This window comes from Pristiophorus japonicus, chromosome 4 (assembly GCF_044704955.1).
Source record: "Pristiophorus japonicus isolate sPriJap1 chromosome 4, sPriJap1.hap1, whole genome shotgun sequence".
In the NCBI taxonomy this organism is placed as follows: domain Eukaryota; kingdom Metazoa; phylum Chordata; class Chondrichthyes; family Pristiophoridae; genus Pristiophorus; species Pristiophorus japonicus.
In genome coordinates this window covers 190,303,676-190,329,026 of record NC_091980.1, presented here as the reverse complement: position 1 = coordinate 190,329,026, position 25,351 = coordinate 190,303,676, and the positions used below count along the sequence as shown (strand labels likewise).

The following is a 25,351-nucleotide window of genomic DNA, read 5'->3' as shown; positions in this document are numbered from 1 at the left end:
ATTTAATGGCCCAAGGTTGTATCGGAGACATGCATCGGCTGTACTGTATTGGACAGTAAAGTTCCTCCAGAGCTCATGAATGAGAAATGAATAGTAATGTATGGGATGCCCCACTTAAGATGCAAGATCGAAACAGGAAAATTACAATACCAAGTAGGAATTTTCCTAACATTCTCGTGAAAGTCAGGAAAACTTAGTTAAGAATAATAAATCGAAAGCTTCCTCTTGGAGACATTTGTGTCCTTGCCTATGAACTTGTTAAGAAAGCTGCATTTATAACCTGGCCACTACCCGAGACATGAAGTGGAAGATGAGCAATGATCTCCAGATAATATTTTGATCAGATCACCTTGAAAGCCTGAGATGGCTTGTATATTGAGATACTGGTGTGAATGTGCAGACGTGATTTGTAGTATATGAGCAATTAGCACGTGGAAATGCATGGTGAATTTGCACTGAAGAACAGGTCTCAGACATGCTCAGTTACTTGACAACAGCAAGATATGAAATGGTTAATGTGGCTTTGAGAGTGAGACAACTTTTAAAGCATTGACACATACTCCATTGAGGAACTATCTCATTAATGAAACAATCAGAAGGGAGTTAAACACACTAGTACCTGTCAGAGGGATTAAAATTTAACTAAAAATCAATTGAAGGTGAACGAGAAATAAATTTAGCAAGAATTATCCACAATGGATGGATACGAGAGAGAGAGAGATTTGGAGAATCTTTTAAGTCCATGACTTGTTGATTAAATGTTAAACTTCAGCTTTCTTTAGAATGTCTGTTTTCTTTGTCTGCATCGTTGTCGCTCGCAATGTATGTACTTAGTTAACGTGCTCGTGAGTGTAAGACTAAATTGTAACTTTAATTGTAATTGTATTTTGTAGGTAACAAGAGAGTGGGGAAAGCCAGTACGAATCCAGTATGAGGTGGTTTTGGTGGTGCCTCCTGTACCATGCTTTACGGGCCTAACAGGACCTGTCTCAAAACCTATGTTTAAGTGAAACCAACAGTAAATTATATACTTAAGTTGCACAATTATGTAGCACAATTGGTACAACATTCACACTGGTGGGATATTGGGCTTAATATATCAGCACACCCTTAGGTTCATATTATTTCACATGCTCTGGTCGTTCTCCAACTTGTAATGATAGTGTATTTGATATATGTACCCCGTGTAGCAAGATTTTGATGCATAAGCCAATGTATATGACTAACCAGCACTAAACAAAATCTAATTAATTGAACACACCGAAAGAGAAGATCAAAAGCAACGTAGAGGAGACCCCCAACCCCGCCCCGCCCCCCGAGGTGGGGTAAGATCAGGAAAGATACAACAAACAGAATACCCCAGGTGGGGCAGAATTGGAACACCGGAACAGTGAATTGAATTTGCGTAATGGGGTCAGAGGTTGCTTCTCCTCCTCAAAGAAATGAACTGTAAGAAAGAGGGAAATCTTCATTTCTGAGTCTCCCTACTAACTAATGCCCAAATTGAGAAAGCGATAAATAAGTTAAGGGACCACAAGTGGTGGGAAGCAGTCTATAATGTCAACCAGCATCCCTGGGCACGAATTGTATCAGCAGCCCTAGTAATTGCTCAATGCCTGGTCTTAATAGTTCTAATTATAATGTCATGTTATTTGACACGTCAACTGAACCGTCGAACCAATAATTTAGAGTTGGTAGAGGCTCGAAAATGCGAGATCGAAATAGAGTTCTCTCAATCACAAACTGGGGATGTTAGAAATTAGGGATACTTAAAAATAATACTGTGTTTAAATGATTGTATGTCTCTGCTCGAGACAAGTAAAGGGTTAGTGTTATTTGTTTTACCCAGGACTGCTTAAGTTTCGCTTTCTGAGGAAGACTTGCATTAGAATGGAGACAGTGTTTTTAATGAGTTAGATTAGAGAATGTATAACATTTTGACTTAGTCTTTAATTTAGCTAATAAAGGCCAACCTATGTCTTTTCCATTATTGCTAATAACCAATTATAATGCTATTTGGAGTTTGTTTAACAGAACTGCTTGCGAAGATAATTAAAAGTTAATTAGTATTTAAAACATAGAAGGGTCTAGAAGGGTATCCATGACGACTGGCTGGAGTGAGACAGCTCTAACACAGGGCCTCTGATTTAATGGCCCAAGGTTGTGCCTGAGACATGCACCAGCTGGACAGGGAGGACAAGGCAGGATAAGATAAGAGATTATGGGCTAGAACCTCCACCTTTGAGCTTATCGCCCAAAAATGGGCGTTATTTCCGGCGTGGGCAGCAAAAAAGCATTTTCAGATCGTCGGCTTCTTGCCCATTCTCAAAACACCTAGTTTACATTTTTGAAAACGGGAGTTACTGTGAGCGATATCAAATGGGCAGTAGCGTTAAATTTTTCTGACCTTCTGTCGTAAAATGTGGCCGTCCTTAGCAACGGCATGGCAACGCTTGATTCCCGCGATTCAGGAGATCAAGGGTCACCATGGCATGCGTAGAAGAGGAAACAGAGAAAAAGAGAGCTCAGAGGGACTGAAGGCGTGGCTAGGTGTGGTGTGGCTGCTTTGGGAGGAAGGATGGAGACCTTAGAGCTTCACAGCAAGTAGCCAAACAAAAAGTAGCTGTTACTAGCCACATATTTGACTGAATTTGCCCTATAATGGAGGGAGAGGAGGCGGCATCACAGCACGCTGCGGAGACTGACGGTGCAGAGAGCAGTGAGGTGGTAGAGGAGCACATTGGAGGCCGCAAAAGAGCCAGGAGGTTCTTGGACGAGGCAAATGCCTCCCTCCTGCAGGGGTGATTTGACACAGGGAGGAAGTGGGAAACCCACCTCAAAGGCCTACCAGAGGATATGGAATGAGATAGCAGAGGTGCGTGAGGGCTACGAATGCCGCAAACGATGGAATGACCTTGTGGGATCCGCAAGAGTAAGTATTACATTAATTTACATGCACTTATGTATTTATATAATTTGATTTTAACAGTCTTGAGTGACTATCAGCAGATGTGAGGTCTTGCACATTGACCGGGAATGTTTTACTCAAAGCCTGCGGTCACAGTGTACGTCTTTAGGTAAAGAGTGATAATAATCATGATTACATCTGTCGGTTATGTGTTGTATCAATGTCTGTGACAGTATCTAGCAATGATATCACGCAATGATCTCATGCCATGTCATCCTGTCACCTTTTACAGAAGAAGCTATCGACGATGAGGTCCATGCAGAGGTGAAAGGGTGGGTGGCCACCAGTCCCCAGCGAAATCACTGACATGGAGGAGCGAGTGCTAGCACCCGTGGGGAAGCACCACTGGACAGCCACGGATGCATCTGCAGACCCTGAAGTGATGCCATGTGAGTAAGTAAAGCTTACACCATCGCGTGATGTAAAGTCAATAGATGCCACACAACTCATATCCGACCAATCATATATGATAGATGATCACTAAAAGTGTCATAGAAATAATGCTGGCCTAATGAAAATCATTGCAATCCACAATGTGTTGATGGTCATGAAATGTGATGTCTGTGATGATTTTGAGAGCGGTGGTGCTTTTTGTTATGTAGGAATAAAGAGTCTGACTAGATACTATGAGCTCAAAGTAAAGTGTGACCTTAGTCTTTTATTGCAGGTCTCCAGAGTGCCTCTCCAGCCTGTGAGGCCTCCTTAAGTACAGGTGCTCCCAAGGGATTGTGGGATCCCTTGGGACTCCAAGGGATGAGCCCGCTGGTGGCGACACAAGGTATTTACAGGTTTACATATATAACACTTTTGTTGTGCATATGCTGTGTGTAGCACTGGACTCAGCTTGTCACACTAGCATCCCCTTCTCCTCTAACAACCTCATTTGTGTTTTGCAGCTCAGCCAGCAGCACGGCCCCAGGCAAGACCACTGAGGCCAGAAGGTGGGGGGTGCGGGGCAGGAGTCAGCGGACAATCCTACTACATCTGGTGCTGAGGAGTTCCGATTGTCACCCATCAATCCGCTGGGTCTGTTCTCGCCGGATGAGAGCGCGGACTTCGAAGAACCTGCATTGCCACACTCCAGAACCCATTCCACCACAAGGTCATCTATTGGTCCTCCGGTCATTCCCGCCTCCACTCTGGAGGTGCCGGCCCCAAGCACCTCTCCTCAGGGCACCCCATTTGTCCCCAGGACGGCACCGACCCCGCGGAGGCCTCGTGGACACGGCAGGTCTGTTCCACAAGCGCGACATGACAGCGGAGAGATGGTTCAGTTGTCCAGGGGGATTGTAGACATTGGTGACCAGCTCATCAAAGCTTTGGGCGGCATATCCCGATACCTGACCACCATGTCAGAGTACATTCCGCACATGGGAGTCCCTGGATGCGATAGCCAGGAACACTGCTGTCACAGCCCTCCCAGTGGTCCCAGCGCGCAGCACTCCACCCCTAGGTTCCGCACCACCACTGCAAACTACAGATGCGAACAAGGACCAAGATCCTGCATCAGAGAATGTTGCCCCCTCGGCACCCCCCGCTCAGCTTGTCACCCTTGTTCAACTAACTCATCCCCCCAATGAGGCACCGCCTGAGGAGCTCCTCGGCCAGGCGCCATGGAGCGAGGAGGGGAAGGGATAGAGGTGGGGAGAAGAAAGAGAGGGGGGAAGGAAAGTGAGGTGCATGTGTGCAGGTGGTGGCTGTGTTATATCTCCATCTGGGTGTATGCAATTTGTTGCAATGTTTGGGGGCAGGGAACCACGCTCCTGCTTTGCCTTTGTATTCTGTGTTGCTGGGCATGTTGACCATGTGATTTATGTCAACGGTGGAAAAAGTGGGATGTGGGCGGGGGTTGGGTGTTATTGGCTGTGTTACTCATGATTTCAGACCAATGTTGGTATTAAACATTTGTTATTGAACAAAACCTTGTTGCACACTGTCTCAGATAGCTGGACTGTTACACACTGGTAATTCCTTACCGTGAAAGGGTTAAATACAACTTATCAATCAACGTAAACTTTAACTGGCACCAAGGTGATGGGCACTATTGATGTCTGAGCTGCACACACACAGCAGTGTGGCAGCGTTGTCACTCACATCAGCGCTCTTTCAGGCAAATCATTCCGATATCAGCTCTTCATGTATGAGTGGCATTTAACAAATGCCAGCCACACCGCTGACATCCGTCTCAGGTAGTTCCACTTTGTGTAGCCGTTTTTTTTTTTTTTGAGTGGGCAATATTCTGGGCGATATGTGTGCGAGGTGGTGAAATTGACGGTGGGCGATCTCCATGGTCGCTAGTTTGGGTAAATATGTTCTTTACGACAAAAAACAGTTGCCGGTCGTTATTATTGAATCTCGGCATTAATTCGATGAGGAAAGTAACGCTGGGCGATAATATGGGCGTTGAAATCGCCCATTCTGCTGATTCCGCCCAGAAAAAGTGGGGGGCGGTAATATTTTTTCTCGCCGTTAAGCCCATTGGGAAAATAACGCTCGGCGATAAGTCTCCTAAAAAGCCCGTCAGTTTCCATTTTGTGCCAAAATGGGCGATATCGAGGTGTCATGCACCATTTCAGCGGTTAAATGGGCGTTAAGCAGGCATAAAAAGTGGAGGTTCTAGCCCCATAGCTTTAGAGGAACAAGTCCGGACGAGATAAGATCTGGATGGATGGATTGGACTTCAAAACTATAAACTAAGAAAAGATGTGTAATGGTTATGAAGACCCCTCCTTCAAAGTCTTCATCGGCAAGTTTAGACAAAGAACTCAAAGCCTCATTGGGCATTGAGTTTTATGGGGAACCTCTATAGACCAAAAGGTGTTGCCAATATCTCATTCCAGGCCCACACCTAAAAACACAATAAAAATAACATCCCAAGGATCTTATCCCCGCAAACGGTGGAGGGAAGAACCAGGAATTTGGCTAGCCGAACACTCCAAGAGTGATCCCGTGCTTTACCGAAGGAGGCTCTCGACAAGAGGAAGAGAGGCCGCAAGCCAGAGAACCGCTCACGGGCACCAGCCGTTTGTCCGATTGGATTAGGTGTCAGCTACTTTGTCACGGTCGCATGTTTTTGCTGTTATATTCCGTCTTAAACTCTGATTAAACACAATATACCCACCAGATTGGTTTACAGTCGATCCTGATTATTAAAGTGACCAGAGATAGCCATAACTTGGTTATTTCTAACAAATGTTGACCACGAAGGGACTGTAAAAAGGGATATTGTGGATAAACAAGTCGGAGACGGACTCGGTCTATAATGTCATCACAAGGCGTGAGACGGGACATCTGGGTTGGAAAACCTGGTAAAGGGGTGTGTTTCGTCACTGAGACCAAAAACAGAATAGTGGGTGCTCAGTGTAGAGATAAAGTCCTGAGCAGTCTTTCAGAGAAAGTGGTTATCAGAGTCTTAACTTGGCTATTTCTAACAACTTGACTATTCCAATGCTCTCTTTGCCGGCCCCCCATTTTGCACCTTACATAAAATTGTGCTCATCCAAAACTCGCTCCATGTCTGGTTCACCCATCACCCCTGCATTTGTTGATCTTCACTGGCTTCCAGTCCGACAGCGCCTCAGCTTCAAAATCCTTGTCCTTGTTTTCAAATCCCTCACCCCTCCCAATCTCTGTAACCTCCTCCAGCCCTACAAGCCTTTGAGACAGTTGCGTTCCTCCAATTCTGGCCTTTTGTGGATCCATGATTTAATTGCTCCACCTCTGCTGGCTGTACTTTAAGCTGCCTTGGCCCTAAGCTTTGGAATTCCCTCCCTAAACCTCTCCACCTCTCTCCTTGTTTGATGTTCCTTAAAACCTACCTCTTTGACCAAGCTTTTGGTCATCTGTCCTGATATCTCATGTGGCTCGGTGCACTAGGGATGACTCTAGCCACTGGAGAGTTTTCACCTTGATTCCCATTGACTACAATTTTACTACAATTCACTGATGCCACATTCGGTCAAATGCAGACTTGATGTCAAGGGCAGTCACTCTCACTTCATCTCTGAAATTCAGCTCTTTGTCAAGACAGAGAGCGATAGATTTTTGGATATTAAGGGAATCAAGGGACATAGGGATAGTGCAGGCAAGTGGAGTTGAGGGAGAAGATCAGCCATGATCTCATTGAATGGCGGAGCAGGTTCGAGGGACCAAATGGCATACTCCTGCTCCTATTTCTTATGCTCTTTTTCCATGTTTGGATCAAGGCTATAATGAAGTCTGGAGCTGAGTGTTCCTGGCTGAACCCAAACTAGGCATTGGTGAGCAGGTTATTGGTGAGTAGCTGCCACTTAATAGCACAGTTGACGACCTCTTCCATCACTTTGTTGATGGCTGCCAGTAGGCTGATGGGGCGGTAATTGGCCGAATTGGAGTTGTCCTGTCTTTTGTGGACAGGACATATCTGGGCAATTTTCCACTTTTGTAGGTGTAATAAAGAGCCATAATCCTCTTACAACATTTTAATCAAAGGATAGCACAAGTCTTGGCATAAAAGTACTTTTCCTCCCTACTCCATCTCATGTATAAATCTACCTGATTTTATTATTATTTTTTTAAATATCTAGACTCTTCAAAAAGCACCGTCATTTGCCAAAAGTATTTGAAAAATCTGTCCTGTTGGGATGGTTGTTAGTCACACCAAAACATCACTGAGCCACAAATACATCATCACACCGAAATGATGCACAATTATTCTGGGCAATGTTTTTTCCTTGGCAACCAAGATAAATTCCTCCCTCCCTCTCCCAAAAGAAATTATTTCTTAAGTTGCTTTGATTTCCTTCTTCAACTTCCATGCCTCACTTTTACTCCTGCCCTAAGGAAGTGCTGTAGCTGAAGGCATATAAAATGCTCCTTAATTGTCTAATCGTGTCAGCCCTGAACCATTTCCTGTGTTTACATCACTTATGTTACTGAGCAACTAATTGATGAGTTAGTGGGGCTTGGAAGTACCAATTCCCACATTCTAGCACTTTGTAAAAGGCAGTATTTTACTTCTGTGATGCTTGGAAGAATACTGCATTGTTATATGATACTACATAATGTTCTGGTATGGGAATTTCCTCAAAGTGATGTAGAGAACCAGAACTTGCATTTATATAGGGCTCTCCTTGACCTCAGCGTCCCAAAGTGCTTTACAGCCAATGAAATGCTTTTGAACTTTAGTTACTGTTGTAATCTAGGAAAGATGGCAGCCAATTTGCGCACAACAAAGTCCCACAAACAGCAATGAAATAAATGAGCAGATAATCTGTTTTGCAAATGTGTTGGTTGAGGGATAAATATTGGCCAGGACACTGGGAAGAACTCCCTTGCTCTAATTTGAATAGTGCTGTGGGATTTTTTACATCCACTTGAGGGGGCAGACGGGTCCTCGATTTAACGTCTCATTGAAAGACGAGATAGTAATAGACTGTTGCCACAGGCCTGACTTCCTTAACTGTGAATATAGAGGATATTCCATAAGTAAATTTGACAGCAATATGAATGACTTTGACCAAAACAAACACGTTCATTCTCCATTAAATGAATGGTTAAGCTCAATCACCAGTTTATTGCAAAGTTTTACCTGTGTTTACAGTTATTTGGTCTTTGATTGAAATCAATAATAGGAATGATTTGTGTTTTCTTAAACTAATTTCATCGCTGGGTTACAGCAGAAGCATCTACGATCCATTAATATATTTATTTACATGGGAAGATTCCATGTCTACGTGGAGGGACATTTTTTTCTTCCCTGCGCTGCTGTGGCTGGACACCATGCATGGAACAGCGTACACATAAAGGGTATACGCAGTGGGTTAGAATGATTTTTTTTCCTCATTGCGCTGTGCCGTTTTAGCACACATTGGAGGCTCCGCCCAGGAAAGTCGGATCAGATAGCGCCAGAGGGTGCGCATATGGTGGAGAAACTACAATTTTTTTTATTTTCAGCGCTGAGGGGTCTAAAAAGACCAGGCATCCAGGTAAGTTGAGGCCTTTTTCTTTCTTTGGAGAATATTTGGGCCATCATCCCTCCATAAATGTGGGTCATTTTTTGTTGTAAATGGACGTGCAGCCAAACTCAACGCAGCCTAATTAGTCCAAACCTGGATCACTCTTGTTTTTATTTCAATTCCAAAGTAAACAGAAGCCAAAGCTCCTAAAATTCCAAAAGGGTTATTTGCATCACACCGTATTCTATTTCTCAATCGCACCTCTGTGGTGCGGAAGAATCGAAGCAGTGACAAACAGTTGGGCTGTTTCACACATTAAGTTATTTTCAGGTTCGAGAGAGACTCAAGTTGCTGAGACTATACAACAGGCTGGAAATGTAACAGAACGAAAGCAGATGAACGACTCATGTCAAAGCTAATCAATCAGCACTGATGGCTCCTTAAGAGAAGACAGGGGCACTTTGGAATATTACGTTTGATACAGTAAGGATAGAAAATACATCCTATTTGTTCATTTTGGTTTCTAAAATATCAGAAATTGCTTTGAGCCTTTGTTTAAGCTTGCTGTTTTATTGGTGATGCAAAGCACAGCAATTACTGTTGTAAAGCTTGACAGCTGCAGAGGTACATTTCCATGTACCACATGTTCATTTCGATTTTTTTTTAAATGTTGTGCTTCTGGATAAAAATGACTTTCAAATAGAAGTGGCTGATGGTGGTGGAAATGCAAAATTGTTTCAATTTAATTCTCGCCCGTGAGAAGATCAGAAAGCTTCAAGATCAACTTAAACTTATGCCCATCAGCCTATACTGTACTGTGCAGCAGCACCTGAAGCAGTTTTTCTAATATACAACGGCACAATAGAGCTCGAAGGAAAATTGCTTTACAGCCAAGGAAGCACTTTAGAAGTGTAGTTACTGTTGTAATGTAGCACGCACGGCAGCCAATTTGTGCACAGCAAGGTCTCACAAACAGCAATGAGATAATTATCAGATAATCTGTTTTAGTGATGGTTGAGGGATAAATATTCACAAGAAATTCCCTGCTCCTCTTCAAAATAGTACCATGGATCTTTTACATCCACCCGAGAGGACAGACCAGGCTTCGGTTTAACCCCTTCATCCGAAAGTTGGCACTTCCGACGGGTCAGCACTCTCCTGGTACTGCACCGGATCATTGGCCTAGATATTGTGCTGAAGTCTCTGGAATGGGACTTGAAAGCACAACCTTCTGACTCAGCAGCAAGACTGCAGTGCGACCAATTGAACCAGTTAACATCGATTTCATAACTGATGTCACAAAAACAAATGTCTCATTAAAAATAGTTCTCCTTAAAAAAATTTGCTCTGACCCCATTAAGGTCAGCTAGATTCTTTCACAAGTTAATTAGTACACAATACAAGTTTACACCAATGCCACAGATAGTGAACCAGAAATGCATAAGTTGCTGATTTATTTGGCCGAAGAAAATGGACAGGGTGTTCTGATACTTTCCCATCTCTTAGCACTTGAGGCAAACACATTTTTAGAAAGTGTGGTGAAGTGAGATGTCTGGGGAGTGGAATTTGCATGGTGTCATAACATCTCTGGGGCCTGATCTGGAATCCAGCCCAAACTAACAAGACAAGAGATTCTTCCTTCGTGCCAGCTGTAGCGATCCAATCTGAAACGATTTGGGTCAATCTCAATCCAGTCCCTAGTGGGCTGCGTCCACGTCACAGCACTGACCATGATTCAGTATTTAACAATCCCAAGCAGAGAGGGCATAAAAAGAGTCTACAGTGCCAGTGTGGGGAATCTGCATGTTCCCAGTGATTGGGTATGTAGTGCTTTAGGGTTAAGGTACTTTGTTAGGTCAGAGCAAAAAAAGGTCAACATCTCTCAATGATATCACATGATGGCAACTTTATAACCCACCAGGGAGCACTCAATGCCAATATTGGGTGTCAAATGGGATACATTTTTCGAGTGACATTCCTCACAATCATGAACAAAAAATGTCACCAAAAATATAAATGCAGCAGATTTATATTGAAACAGTTACTCAAGGAAGTGTAACTTAATGTCTGTGAATAAATGTCTAGCAGATTATTGAAGAGATAATGTGTACAGAAGTCTATTTGAGGCCTGTAAGATTCAATAGGCAGAGCAGCGATCTATCAAAGAAGGGCTTTACTTTGTTTGAAAAGCAATAAATCCAATAAATTGCCCAGGAGGTACACTGCTCTGCTAAGTTTTCTGCTCGGACTATTTCTATTTATAAGTTACTATTTCTCCACAACTGACAATGTTCCAGAAGGGAAACCATCTCAACAGAGAAATGGTTTACCAGAAAATGTAAAATAACAGTTCTCATTGGGGCACACTGTTCAGCGTAATTACTTGCAAACTGCGATTCTGATCTGGGGCAATATTTGGACCAAAAGCCACCATCTCTGATTTTTAACTGTTGTCACTTTTTGTTTTGAATTCAATTTCTTTCAGCAATATCAAGCAATTCAAAAATGGCACACATGGTCACAAGTAAAACATTCATCGTAGCAGGAAATAAATTGCATTTGACCTTGGATAATGATGTATGTTTTTTCTCCCAAGGCATTGTCTTGGACAGGTTCTGGGATGAAGAAATCCAGGCTTACCTTAACACAGCCACCACATCAAAACCAAGTTGGAGCTTTTCTTTCAAGGCTGGGCTGTCGTCTTCCTAATGACAGAAAATAAAAATCCTTGAGACTCTGTCCCATTTGTGCATAAACACCAACTCTTCCCACTCTGGTAGGAAGGCAGCAACATTGGCCTTTGAGAGGCACCTTTTCAGTGATCAATGAACCTGAGCATGAGAACATCCGGAGAATACAAAGCTGCGCTGCTTTTTCAAATCACTTTAATAAAGTGCCGACCGAGCAGGGCTGGCCATGCAGGGGAAGCCACACTTTCATACTGTTTGGTGAATATCACAGCACTGGAGGAATGGGCAGTTATTTGAAAACTGGAATTCGCTTGTTTTTTGTGGCTGCTCAACTTTCACAAAACTTCAACTCTGCTCGGCCGCATCACCAGCGTGCTTGCCCGTAGCCAGAGAAAATGTGCGTCCTCAGGCAACGTTTACATCGCTGCCAACTCAGGAGAAATCCAAAAAGCTCACCACCTCTTTCGGTGCATCTCAGAGATTCCAACAGCAGTGCCACCTCATGTACCTTACAGCAGTGACCTCACTGACCTTACAGCAGTGTCACCTCACTGACCTTACAGCAGTGACCTCACTGACCTTGCAGCAGTGACCTCACTGACCTTACAGCAGTGTCACCTCACTGACCTTACAGCAGTGACCTCACTGACCTTGCAGCAGTGTCACCTCACTGACCTTACAGCAGTGACCTCACTGACCTTGCAGCAGTGTCACCTCACTGACCTTACAGCAGTGTCACCTCACTGACCTTACAGCAGTGTCACCTCACTGACCTTACAGCAGTGTCACCTCACTGACCTTACAGCAGTGACCTCACTGACCTTGCAGCAGTGACCTCACTGACCTTACAGCAGTGTCACCTCACTGACCTTACAGCAGTGACCTCACTGACCTTGCAGCAGTGACCTCACTGACCTTGCAGCATCAACTTCATTAATCATCATAAACACCTCAATTACATCACCCCTAAATCTTTTATTCTACGGCAACTTGAATACATGAACTATCCAGACCAGACCATCAGCAAGAAAATATCTACAAGAAATATTACCATTGTTTCGGATATACAAGGAACTGACTTCATGGCGATCGCTTACAATGCCATCTAACGCATCACTGATAAAGGTGCCAAATGGCGGATTTGGATGACCTTTACTCACTGGGCTCAGTGAGTCTCCCATTAACCATTGTATAGATTTTGGATCTGCAGTACTTGTCCCACATAAAATGCAAGATTGGGTCAGACAATTCTATAGCTTTCAGTTTCTCCACAGTGGATGCACGATACAACACTTCTAAAGTTTAATGTAGCTCCATGAATGTACAGTAAATGGGTTTTCTGTAAGCCTCTTGTTCCACCAAATCTCATATAAAAGGTATAACCCACGTTATATATTTTTGACGAAAGTGAAATGCAGCCCTTTTCTTTTGATTGCATCATAGTCCTGCAATGGACGCGATAAACTTGCTGCAAACCCAAAGAACCATCTTCAGAGCCACTGGTATCAGAAAAGATCCACTGCAATTTTTGGTCGTGCCACAGGTACCCCTTCTTGTAGATAGGAACACCAAGGTTAAGCGTGTTTCAAATAGAACAGCTCTTTGAACCATTACCATTGAAGACTATTGCTTTCACATTGACCACTCCAGGTCTGGAGAAACTGAAGACATATAATCAATGACAGCACCATGATACACCAATATGGCGTACATAGATTGATCACATCGTGAATTCTTGTCTAAATTCTTCATATCCGATTTCAGCCATGTCATCAGATGGAAGTTCAGATCATGCATTCTCCGAGGGAGGAAGCAAATAATGAACTATTGATCACAGATAACCCCAATAAAAAAACTCATAACTCCTTGGGGAGGGGCAGCAACCAAGTGGCATGTAAAGTAGACTGAGGAAGGTAATCAGAAGGAACTAAAATGCCAATATGGAAAATTTCAATTCACATTTCAACTTGTTTTTAAAAACATTCTACTGCAGCAAAGATTTGGGGACAAAAGTTATTTAAAACTGTAAAGCAAAATACATTTTTAAAAAGGTATGGAACTAACAGGTGATTATAAATGTTAATTTTCCTCAAAGACTGTTAAAAAAAGACAGTTTGTTGGCTTGTCTTGGTAATTGAGAAACACCTCACACCCAGCGGGGTCAATTTTCCCCAATGCCGATTTTTGGCGTATTTCAAGAGTTACGCCCTTTTTTTTGACCCAGACTACTCCAACAAAATAACTTGCAAGTTTCCCCATTCTAATTTTTTTAAATTGGCACCACGCAGCCTGTCCTTTAGCTTCGGGGGGTGGAGCTTAAAGTCTGCGCCAGAAAAACGATGCTGCCCCTTCTGCGCCTGCACGGAAAAAAAATGACGTTTGTGACATGATTGCTATGGGTGCGCATGCCCAGTACAGATCCCGGTCTGCAATCGGCCATTTTTAAAGAGCCAGTTGTGTGTGAGAACTTTGAGTACTGTGTGAGAACTTTAATTCTCAGTGGAAAAATGGAGCTGCAACGCGGCTCAAGGGCCAAGAATTTCTCACAAGAGGAAGTGGAGGCCCTGGTTACTGTAATTGAGGCCAAATGGCACGAGCTGGACACCAGCAGAGGTCACATAAAAGTTTCACCAAAAGAAAAGAAACAACGCTGGAACCAACTTGAAGATTACTGTGCAATGGTGACCACCCCGCGGTCTGGAGGCCAGTGCAAAAAGTGGCAGGACCGTGGTCAAGTAGTTAGTGTAAGTATTATTTTCATTTATTCACTGGAATTGCAATAGTGAATGTGACCATCTGTATATATCCCACCCAGCAGAAAAACACCAACTTTGCAGAGGAAGGTGGCACACAACAAAAGAGAGAGAACTCGAACAGGAGGACACTGACACACTTGGAAGGCAGGGTTGCTGCTTTGATGGCTCCTGCCTGGAGAAAAACAACCACCACTGCACAAGCTGGGCCCACACTCGAGGGAGAGGGTAAGTCCTGCAAAATCCAGAGTCTGGCTTTGCTAACTGTTAAGTACTGTGCGGGCTAGCAATGCTTCAGTTCATGGGGATGTCTCTGTCAGCTACGCTTCGGTTGGTGCAATGTGCTATCATTCATCATGGTCCTTCAAATGAGCCTGCTGCCTGCGCCTTGAGCCTACTCATGCCACCCACCCTGTCCCCTCCTCTGCTGCTAACCATTTGGCTGCTGTTATATTTTGCAGAACTTGAGGCCAACCCTGACGAGGCTGAAGCCGATGCAGAAGATTCAGACGTGGACGAGCCTGAAGAGGAGAACATCTTCCAATCCCACCTTCCAGACCAAGAGCATGGGGGTGAGAGGGTGAGGGGCAGGGAGAGGATGAAGCCCCCACTGTTGTACTCACTCTGGAGGAGGTGCTGGTGCCACCCATTGAGGTGCCAGGCCCTTTCTTGAGTGGTACGCGTGTTGGGACATTCCATGGTTTCTCACAGTCTGAGGCTGGGGATTCCAGTGGGGTGCAGCGAGGCACACCCAGGGCCCCATGTCTGAGGCTGCGGGTCCCAGTGGGATGCAGCGAGCCACGCCCAGGGTGAGGAGGGGAAGGAGAGTTCTGCAGCATTCTCCTGAGGTGCAGGATGTAACAGATGTGGTTCAAATGATGTCAATGAGTGCGGAGAGCATTGACCTTACGCAATCACTCCTGGACACCATCAGTGGGGTGGTTGATGAGGTATTGGGACCGTCGGGAGAAGTAACAACACTCTCATGAGAAATAGGAACACTGTCTGGGCACATGAGCGAGGGAATGTTGCAGGTCGTTGAGATGCTGTCGGGGCACATGAGGGAGGGAATGTCGGAATTAGCTGTTGCAAAAAGGGAACATGGCCAGACTCCACGGGCATTGACGGAATCAACTGCTACTCCCACTCCAATCCCCAGACCAGCCTCTGAAGAAGCCTAAGCCGGGCCTTCCACATTGCCACCTGCCCATGCCCTCTATCAAGAAGTGCACATTGCCTGAGATGTTCGAAATAATAAGCTTGGTACCAACCCGAGAAACACTGCGCCACTGCCTGTGGGCAGGGGTGAAGGCACCAACACCAAGCGCAGCGGGCAGTCTTAGAATAAGGTGGAGGAGAAATGGGTGCAGCCTTCCTTTGCTGCTGTTGTTATTATTATTGTTGTTACTATTGTAACTGTTCCCAAAGTAAAAGTTTTATCTAAGTTATGTAAATTTACAAGTTTTTAAGTGATCTTAACTGAAAACTTTAAAGTTTGATGCAAGAATATTTTTATTAAAGTTAAGTTAAGTACAAACAAGTGTTAAGCTTTTGAATAAAATATATTTTGAATTATAACTGAATCATTTCTATTATTTGTTCCATTAACACAACACAAAATTACGGAACAGGTTCAAACAGTAAACATGGTCCATTTCGAATAGTTGCCGCTGAGCCTTGAGGCAGCAAAGCGTTCACGAATGAGCTGCTGGTGCAAGGCTCGAGCAATCCTTAAAGGGGCACAACAGCCCGCCTTCCTCCGCCATTGTGCTCCGGGTTCAGGTAGTTGCATGGCTTCCTCATACTCCTCCTCATCATCTGCATCTTCCTCCTCATCATCAGCCACTCTCACCTCAGGTGGACCTTCTACTACCAGCTTCTGCTGCCTCATGATGGCTAAGTTATGCAGCACACAACATTGAACTGACCGCCAATCTCAGGGGAGTATTGGAAGTCGTCTCCAGAATGGTCCAGGCATCGGAAATGCTGTTTCAAGATGCCAACGGTCCTCTCTGTTATGCTGTGCATCGCAATGTGCGACATGTTGTATTCCCGGTCAACTTCGATCTGAGTTACGCGTAGGGGCGACACGAACCAGGTGGCGAGGCCGTATCCTTTGTCTCCCAGCAGCCAGCTCTGCCCTTCTGACTGCTGCTGAAACATAGCAGATATAGTGCTCTTGCGCAGGATGAATGCATCATGAGTGCTCCCAGGGTATCTCGCATCAACTGCCACGATGCGATGCATGTTGTCATAGATGAGCTGCACATTCACGGAGTGGAAGCCTTTTCTGTTCCTGTACATCTCGGAATCCGCCAAAGGTGCTCGCAGGCGATGTGGGTACAATCAATGCAGCCCTGTACCTTTGGGAAGCCAGCAATCCTGGAAAAGCCCACAGCCCGGTCACACATTGCCTGGGCGGTCATGGGGAAATTTATGTAGTCATTCCTCCGGGCATATAGTGCAGCAGTCAACTGCCGAATGCAGATCTGTGTTGCATGTTGAGAAATGGCGCACACCTCCCCAGTTGTGGCCTGGAATGATCCAGATGCATAGAATGAAAGTGCAGCTGTAACCTTTACTTCAACTGACAAAGCAGTCCTCCTGACGCTTCTAGGTTGCAGGTCTGTTTTTATTAACTCACAGATCTCGGTTACAACTTCTTTGTGGAAACGCAGACTTCTCATACAGCCTGCATCACTCAGGTGCAGGTATGAACACCTGTCTCGATATACCCAATGTGGGTAAGGCCTCCTGCCCATCATCCTACATGCTCTGAGGTTCCTCATGAAATGATGTTGAATCAATCGTCTCCTCCGCAGCACCATCATGCAGAAGCATTGCACGAGGTATGGCATTGTCAATATTACCCCCATAGTTAAATTGTAGCTTTGCAAGAAGCTCAAAACAGCAGGACAAGGCACTCACACCTTCTTTCCTCTCTCTCTCCCCAAGTGTGACGCCCTAGTATGGACCACACCCTGGTCTGCGCATGTGCAATAGGCTTGCTTAGAATGGGAAGCTAGGCATTCAATGAAGACATGTGGGGCAACAAAGTCTAATGCAATTCTTTAATTTTTTTTTCCCCCAAAGTACCACCCCATCACCGACCGAACATCTCCTCACTGGGCTCGAGGGTCGGCCGGCAGAATTGTTCCCTCGCCCGGACACAGGGGCTCGGCGTCCATCCACCACCCCGGGCTTCTTTTGAAGCTGCTGTACAGCCTAAGGGTTCTCATCCCTTCAGTTCGGCTTGCACTGCTCACCCCTCCCCCTCCACCCCACCCCTCCGGGCTTCTTTTGAAGCTGAGCTATGAGCCTCTATGTCCGGACGAGGGAGCGATTCTGCCGGCCGACGCTCTGACCCTCGAGCCCAGTGAGGAGACATTCAGTGGAGGCGTGGTACTTTGAAAAAAATCAAAAATTAAAGAATTGCATTAGACTTCCATTTTCTCTCTTTTGACTTAAAAAAATTAAAGCTTCATGATGCATATTCTTTGTCTTCTTAACTCCCTCCAAAACTTTGCCTAAAAACAATGGCGTCTTTCTGCGGCGATTTTTTAATGTGTGCTGGTTTTTCTTAAGTACCCAGAAGGTTTTTTGGGAGTGGTAACATACGCCGTCCTAGGAAAAATGTCAGCTGGCCAAACTTGCTTAAATGTGGAAAATTGGCACAGAAATCAGGTTGCAATGATGCAAAAAAATACTAACCTAAAAAAGTCGTACCTAGCTGAGTTACGCTGGTGCAGAAACTTTGGGGAAACTTGGAGATGTTTAAATTACGGCCAAAAAAAAAACGACGCACGCCAAAAAAACTGCGCAGATAACAGGGGAAAATCAGACTCAGATGTTTGGGATGCAAAAGGGCAGTTCAGAATGATTTTGGTTCAATCAAATAATGAAACCCACTGATTAGGGGAAGGACAGGGTGTTTATGACTGTGCTATTAAATGAAGAATATTGCAACAATTGATTTAAATGAAAGTGAGCATAATTGTTGCCCAGTATATTCACTGACTGTGAAACAATGCAGCTGAACAAGTCAGATGTGTCTCTCTCATCAAGTGTTTGCTGCTCACATCCGGAAAGACTGAAGAAGCACTATTTCAAAATGAGCGGGGCTATTCTCCCCGGTGTCAATATTTATACCGTTACCAACATTACCAAAACAGATTATCTGGCCTTTATCATATTGCTCTTTGTGGAAGCTGTGCTGCATTTCCTACATTACAACTGTGATTACACTTCAAAAGTAGTTCGGTGGCTGTAAAGCATTTGGGACATCCTGAAGTTTTGAAAGGTGCTATAAAAATGCAAGTTCTTTATTCTGACTCAATTTGTTGCATTATAGCAATGGCTAATCCACTGCACATTTAATCCATAGTGAAGCAATGGCAAATAGCCAACTCGAGGTCCTGAACTATCTATGAGCAACATAGTGAGAGATCTACAAGCTGTATATGAAAATGATGCAGACTGACATCTTACTCTTCAGGAAAATAGCTGGCTGTCTCCACAAATAAACAACATTACAGCAATATCTGCACAAGCAAGTAATAAATGCTGCACAATTTGTGTCAGCAACTGATGTTTAAAACTGCTAAAGGACCACAGGTCAAAAGTGATCTGAACAAGTTTCAAATAGGAACATTTAAAAGGGGTTTTGAGCTGTAACTGGGAAAAAAAAACCTTGAAGAAAAATGGGCCTGGACGTTAGTTATATGAAGAAATGTTTCTCTCATACTATGGGAATGCATGCTCTGCCGCTGATATTTAGTTTCCAGTAATACTGGGTTCTAACTATACACTTTATCACAATACAATATGTAATCAGTAAAGTAAACCCCACTAGCACTTTTCATCTAATCACGATATACAGTGTTAATTGTAGCTGAACCACATGATTCCTGAGAAAGAGCCAACTGTTGAACGCTGTGCTCTCTCAGCAGCAAAAACACAGTATTCTGAAAGAGAAAAGGTCACGGGAATGGCTCCAGTCTGGTTCCAGGATGAAACATTCTGGAGTGCGTTACAAGGCAGAGTTATGCCTAGATTTTGATAAGCCACTAAAGTTTTGACTTCATGTTGTATATTTAATTTTTAACCTCTTATACTTCAAAAGTACTTCAGTGGCTGTAAAGCGCTTTAGAACATCCTGAAGTTGCGAAAGATGCTATAAAAATGAAAGTTGTTTCTTCTTTCTGAATTTGTTGCATTCTAGCAATGGCTAATCCACTGCCACATTTTTATGTCAGCTGTGGCAAAGTGGGTAGCACTCTCGCCTCTGAACCAGAAGGTTGTGGGTTCAAAATAATCCAGGCTTACACTCCAGTACAGTGCTGAGGGAGTGCTGCACTGTCGAAGGTGCCGTCTTTCGAATGAGATGTTAAACTGAGGCCCCATCTGCCCTCTCAGTTGGACGTAAAAGATCCTATGGCATTATTTCGAAGAAGAGCAGGGGAGTTATCCCCGGTGTCCTGGCCAATATTTATCCCTCAATCAACATAATAAAAGAAAACAGATTACCTGGTCATTATCACAATGCTGTTTATGGGAGTTTGCTGTGCACAAATTGGCTGCCGCTTTTCCTACATTACAACAGTGACTACACTTGCAAAGTACTTCATTGGCTGTAAAGCACTTTGAGACATCCGGTGGTCGTGAAAGGCGCTATATAAATCGAAGCCTTTCTTTCTTTTGCTACATTGCTACCATCTAACACACCTTGCCTGTATTGTACATCATATGAGTTAGTGTGTTTCCTCAATTGGAAACACATTCAATTTTTAATCACAGCTTTTCGCAACATCAGTACAAAAAGCAAGTCCGCATACACATGGCTCAACGCACCTTTTCCCATTTATTTCCTGCAAAGAAAGTAACACCAGCAGAAGTCAGAGCATTTTATTCTTACCTTAGTTACAGCTCCACAGACATTTTGACCTTGTTGCAACATTAACTCCAGCTCCACATACCACTCTTATCCTTCCCACAGCCTGGTTTCATTCTTTCCTTAGTCACCGATTAACTAACCTGCTCATATTGTTTTCACTTGATCAATAGCTGCCCTAATCTTACAAAAGCCGACTAACCTCGCAAAGGAAAATGTTGCCAGCAACGCTTAAGATTCAAGGTCAGCCTAACCTCAGTGGTGGGAAAATTATTGGAAAAAATCCTGAAAGACAGGATAAAGCTGCATTTGGAAAGGCAAGGATTAATTAGGGACAGTCAGCATGATTTGTTAAGAGAAGATTATGTCTGACTAACCTGGTTAAATTTTTTGAGGAGGTAACCAAGAGGGTTGATGAGGGTAGTGCGTACGATGTAGTATATATGGACTTTAGCAAAGCTTTTGATAAGGTCCCACATGGCAGACTGGTCATGAAGGTTAAAGCCCATGGGATACAGGGCAAAGGGTCAAGTTGGATCCAAAATTGGCTTGGAGGTAAGAAGCAAAGGGTAATGATTGATGAATGTTTTTGTGACTGGAAGGATGTTTCCAGTGGGGTTCCTCAGGGCTCAGTACCGCGTCCCTTGCTTTTTGTGGTATATATCAACAATTTAGATTTGAATATAGGGAGTATGATTAAGAAGTTTGCAGACGACACTAAAATTGGCTGTGTGGTTGATGAAGAAGAGAAAAGTCATGGGCTGCAGGAGGATATCAATCGACTGGTCAGGTGGGCAGAGCAGTGGCAAATGGAATTTAATTCAGAGAAGTGTGAAGTGATGCACTTTGGGAGTGCTAATAAGGAAAGGGTATACACATTAGGTGGTAAGCCACTTAATAGTGCAGATGAACAAAGGGACCTTGGATTGCTTGTCCACAGATCCCTGAAAGTAGCAGGCCAGGTGGATAAGGTGGTTAAGAAGGCATATGGAATGCTTGCCTTTATTGGCCGAGGCATAGAATACAAGAGCAGGGAGGTTATGCTTAAATTGTATAATACTTTGGTTAGGCCACAGCTGGAGTATTGCGTGCAGATCTGGTCGCCGTATTATAGGAAGGATGTGATTGCACCAGAGAGGGTGCAGAGGAGATTTACTAGGATGTTGCCTGGAATGGGGAATCTTTGGTTATGAGGACAGATTGGATAGGCTGGGTTTGTTCTCACTGGAACAGAGGAGGTTGAGAAGAGACCTCATTGTTGTGTACAAAATATTGAAGGGCCTGGACACAGTGGATAGTAAGGGTCTATTTCCATTGGTGGAGGGATCTATTACGAGGGGGCATAGTTTTAAGAAGGTTGGTGGAAGGTTTAGAGGGGATTTGAGGAGGGGCTTCTTTACACAGAGGGCTGTGGGGATCTGGAACTCGCTGCCTGGAAGAGTGGTGGATGCAGAAACCCTCACCACTTTTAAGAGATGGTTGGATGGGCACTTAAAGTGCAGTAACCTGCAGGGTTACGGACCAAAAGCTGGTAATTGGGATTAGACTGGATGACCTTTTGTTGGACGGCGCAGATATAATGGTATGTACTGCAGGGAATAGAATACGGCCAGGGTGATCTCCTGGACTAGTTTCGATCGCCTGGATGGGTCGGAGAGGAATTTTCCCACATTTTTTCTCCCTAAATGAGCCTGGGTTTTTAATCTGGTTTTTGCCTCTCCCAGGAGATCACTGGGAGTGGAGTGTAGAATGTTTTAGTATAAGGGGTGTACTAGTTATAGTGAGGTGGATTGGTTGGGCTGGGTGCTCTTTGCCTATCCATCATTGTTCATAGGTTTCTATGTAACCTTAGGGCTGCTGAATAAGGGCACAGACACGATGGGCCGGAACGTCCTTCTTCTGCGTTGTAAATTTCTATGTTTCTATTACAACTACTTGCCACTCGCTCAACTCACAACAGATTCAAGACAAACAGTTTATGTTAGTGGACCAAACCTGGTCCTAATGTGCTGAGCCCTTTTACCTAATGTTGAACCACAGCATTACTTGCTTTTATACACACACATTGGGAAACACCTGGACATCCATGATCACACACACAAGCGAGCACACACACAACTTCTGCATTATTTCTCAAGCACTTCAGTCACTAAAAACATAAAAAGAGAAAATGGTGCATTCAATACTAACTTATTCTCATCCAAAGGGATACTTTTCCTTGCATTCTGAAGGTGCCGATTCCAATGCCCAAGCAATTAAATCATTGTAGGTGAAGTACTCTGCCACAAGAGGACGGAGGGACGTGGGACAACATTTCACTGGGATATGGGCTATCTCGGGTTGGTACTATTCATGCTTCAAGTCCGCCAGTTGAACCAATAAGAATGTACCTACTAGCTGTGACACATTCAGTATGAGGGCAACACCGAAGAGCAGTAATGTCATGGGACCACAGTCAGTGTCCTGTTCCACTCCAAGTCACATACCATCCAGATCTGGACATATATTGCTGTTCTTTCATTATCACCAGGTCAAACTGTTGCAACTCCCTACCTAACACCATTATGCGAGCATCATCACGAAAAGAACAGCAGTTCAAGGGGTAGTACCCCACCACCTTGTCAAGGCAACTAGATATGGGCAATGACTGTGGCCTTACGAGCATCCCTCATATCCTAAGAACAAACTAAACAAAACATACAGGAGCACCAACATTACAGGTGGCTAATTTAAACACTGAAGGAGGTGAGCTTCAAGAACATGCAGTAATATTACATATTACAGTCAAAAACCCACTCCACAGTTGTCTGTTATTGTCATTTGCACATGACCAGTATCATTAGAACAGATAGCCTCAGTCACTCTCTGATGCCAGATATGTGGTGCATTGTGTGCGTGCAGAGTGCTACAAGGTTATGGTTTCAGTCTATGCATGTGTTACTTTATTATATATACCCATTCATTTGCTGTTTGCCCCAGGAGTCTCATTCTTGTTGCACAAGACCATACAAGTGAGTGTGGTGTAACTGTGATGAAACACCTGAATACAGCAGACTTTAGATCCAGACCCAAGGTTATCACACCCCAAAATAAACCTGAGAAAACTGTGACCAAAAAATGATCCAGCTCCAAAACTGGAATCATCGAAGTGTCTGACACACAAATACCATCTCTCTTTTCACTTTGAGATTTTGAAATCACTGTCTTGGCCCTTTCACCTTTGCTTACTAATATAAATTCTGTTTATTGAACTGTTGCTGAATGGTAAAGAGAATTGGATAGTGGTTGGTAGCTGCATCCTGTCGTCGAACTACAGTATGCGGATGATGCTTGCGTCTGCGCACAGAGGCTGAACTCCAAGTTATCGTCAACATCTTCACTGAGGTGTATGAAAGCATGGGCCTTACGCTAAACATCCGAAAGACAAAGATCCTGCATCAACCTGACTCCGCCACACAGCACTGCACCCCCAGTCATCAAGATCCATGGCGCAGCCCTGGATAACGTGGACCACTTTCCAGACCTCGGGAGCCTGTTTTCAGCAAGGGCAGACTTCAACGGCGAGGTTCAACACCACCTCCAGTGTACCAGCACAGCCTTCGGTCGCCCGAGGAAGAGTGTTCAAAGACCAGGCCCTCAAATCTGGCACCAAGCTTATGGTCTACAGGACTGTAGTGATAGACTGTAGTGATAGACTGTAGCCTCCTGTATGACTCAGAGACATGGACTGTTATTTATGGAGAAAGGGTCCGACTGAACACTGTGAGCTCAAAGTAAGGTGTGACCTTAGTCTTTTATTGCAGGTCACCAGAGTGCCTCTCCAACCTGTGAGGCCTCCTTAAATACTGTGCTCCCAAGGGATTATGGGTCCCTTGGAACTCCAGGGAATGAGCCCTCTGGTGGCTGTACAGAGTCAATACAAGTTTACATATATAACATATAAACAACACTCCCCCCCTCCCCCCCCCACCCCAAAGTCAATATGTAACTATTTACAATGTGAGTCGATCTGGGGCCCTTTTTGCCCTGGTTGATCGTCTCGGTGTGAAAGCTAGTATTGTTGAATCATTTGTTGGGCCCTCGCTGGGCTGCTGTGCAGCTGGCCTTGCTGGGCTGCCTGGTGTGTTTGGTCCTGCTCATCATAGGCAGTCCCTCGGAATCGAGGAAGACTTGCTTCCACTTCCAAAATGAGTTCTTTGAGAGCCACAGACCCTGTTACAGGTGGGTCAGACATTTGACGAGGGAAGGGGTCAGTGGGAACCAGCACCACGGTTGACTACGAAGCAGAACCCATCATCCACAGCAGTCCTGCATATCCTCTGGGAGGACAAGTGCACCAATATCAGTGTCATCGACTAGGCTAACATCCCCGTATTGAAGCACTGACCACACGATCAGCTTCGCTGGGCAGGCCACATAGTACACATGCTTGGCCTCTTCATGCTCTTTGCGATGGGACTCGAAGAGCTCGCCGCCCTCCCGGATGTCCTTTCTCCATCTCGGGTGGTCTTCGGCCAGGTGTCAGTGGTGATGTTGCACTTTAGCAGGGAGGCTTTGAGGGTGTCCTTATAACGTTTCCATTGTCCTCCATTGGCTCGTTTACCATGAAGGAGCTCCGCATAAAGCATTTGCTTAGGGAGTCTCGTATCTGGCATGTATACTATGTGGCCTGCCCAGCGAAGCTGATCGTGTGGTCAGTGCTTCAATACGGGGATGTTAGCCTGGTCGATGACACTGATGTTGGTGCACCTGTCCTCCCAGGGGATTTGCAGGACTGCTGTGGATAATGGGTTCTGCTTCGTAGTCAACCGTGGTGCCGGTTGCCACTGGTGTATGTTGGGGGATCAAAAAAGATAGGATCCAAGGTGGGTTGCTCAGGATAGTCTGTGAATCTGAGTTTGATTTGGTCCAAGTGTTTCCGGTGAATGAGTCCATTTGAAAGTTTGACCCGAAAACCCTGCTCCTCTCTTTGGCCACGACAGTGCCGGGAAGCCACTTGGGACCTTGTCCATAATTCAATACAAATACAGGATCATTGATTTCAATCTCGCATGACACATTTGCGCAATCATGGTATGTACTTTGTGAAGCCGCCTGCTCTCTACCTGCTCATG

At 44.6% G+C, this 25,351-nt stretch overlaps 1 protein-coding gene across 6 annotated transcripts in view; it reads right to left on the bottom strand.

Moving 5' to 3' along the window:
* LOC139262274 (alpha-(1,6)-fucosyltransferase) overlaps nt 1–25,351 on the bottom strand; it is a 1,093,864-nt gene that overhangs the window by 412,479 nt on the left and 656,034 nt on the right. For 5 of the 6 annotated variants that reach the window (XM_070877419.1, XM_070877418.1, XM_070877421.1 and 2 more), the window contains one exon: nt 11,545–11,609. The exons of the other annotated variant lie outside the window; for it this stretch is intronic. The gene's annotated coding sequence lies outside the window, so the exon portion shown is untranslated. The remainder of the gene's footprint in view (nt 1–11,544; nt 11,610–25,351) is intronic. 6 annotated transcript variants of the gene reach the window in all.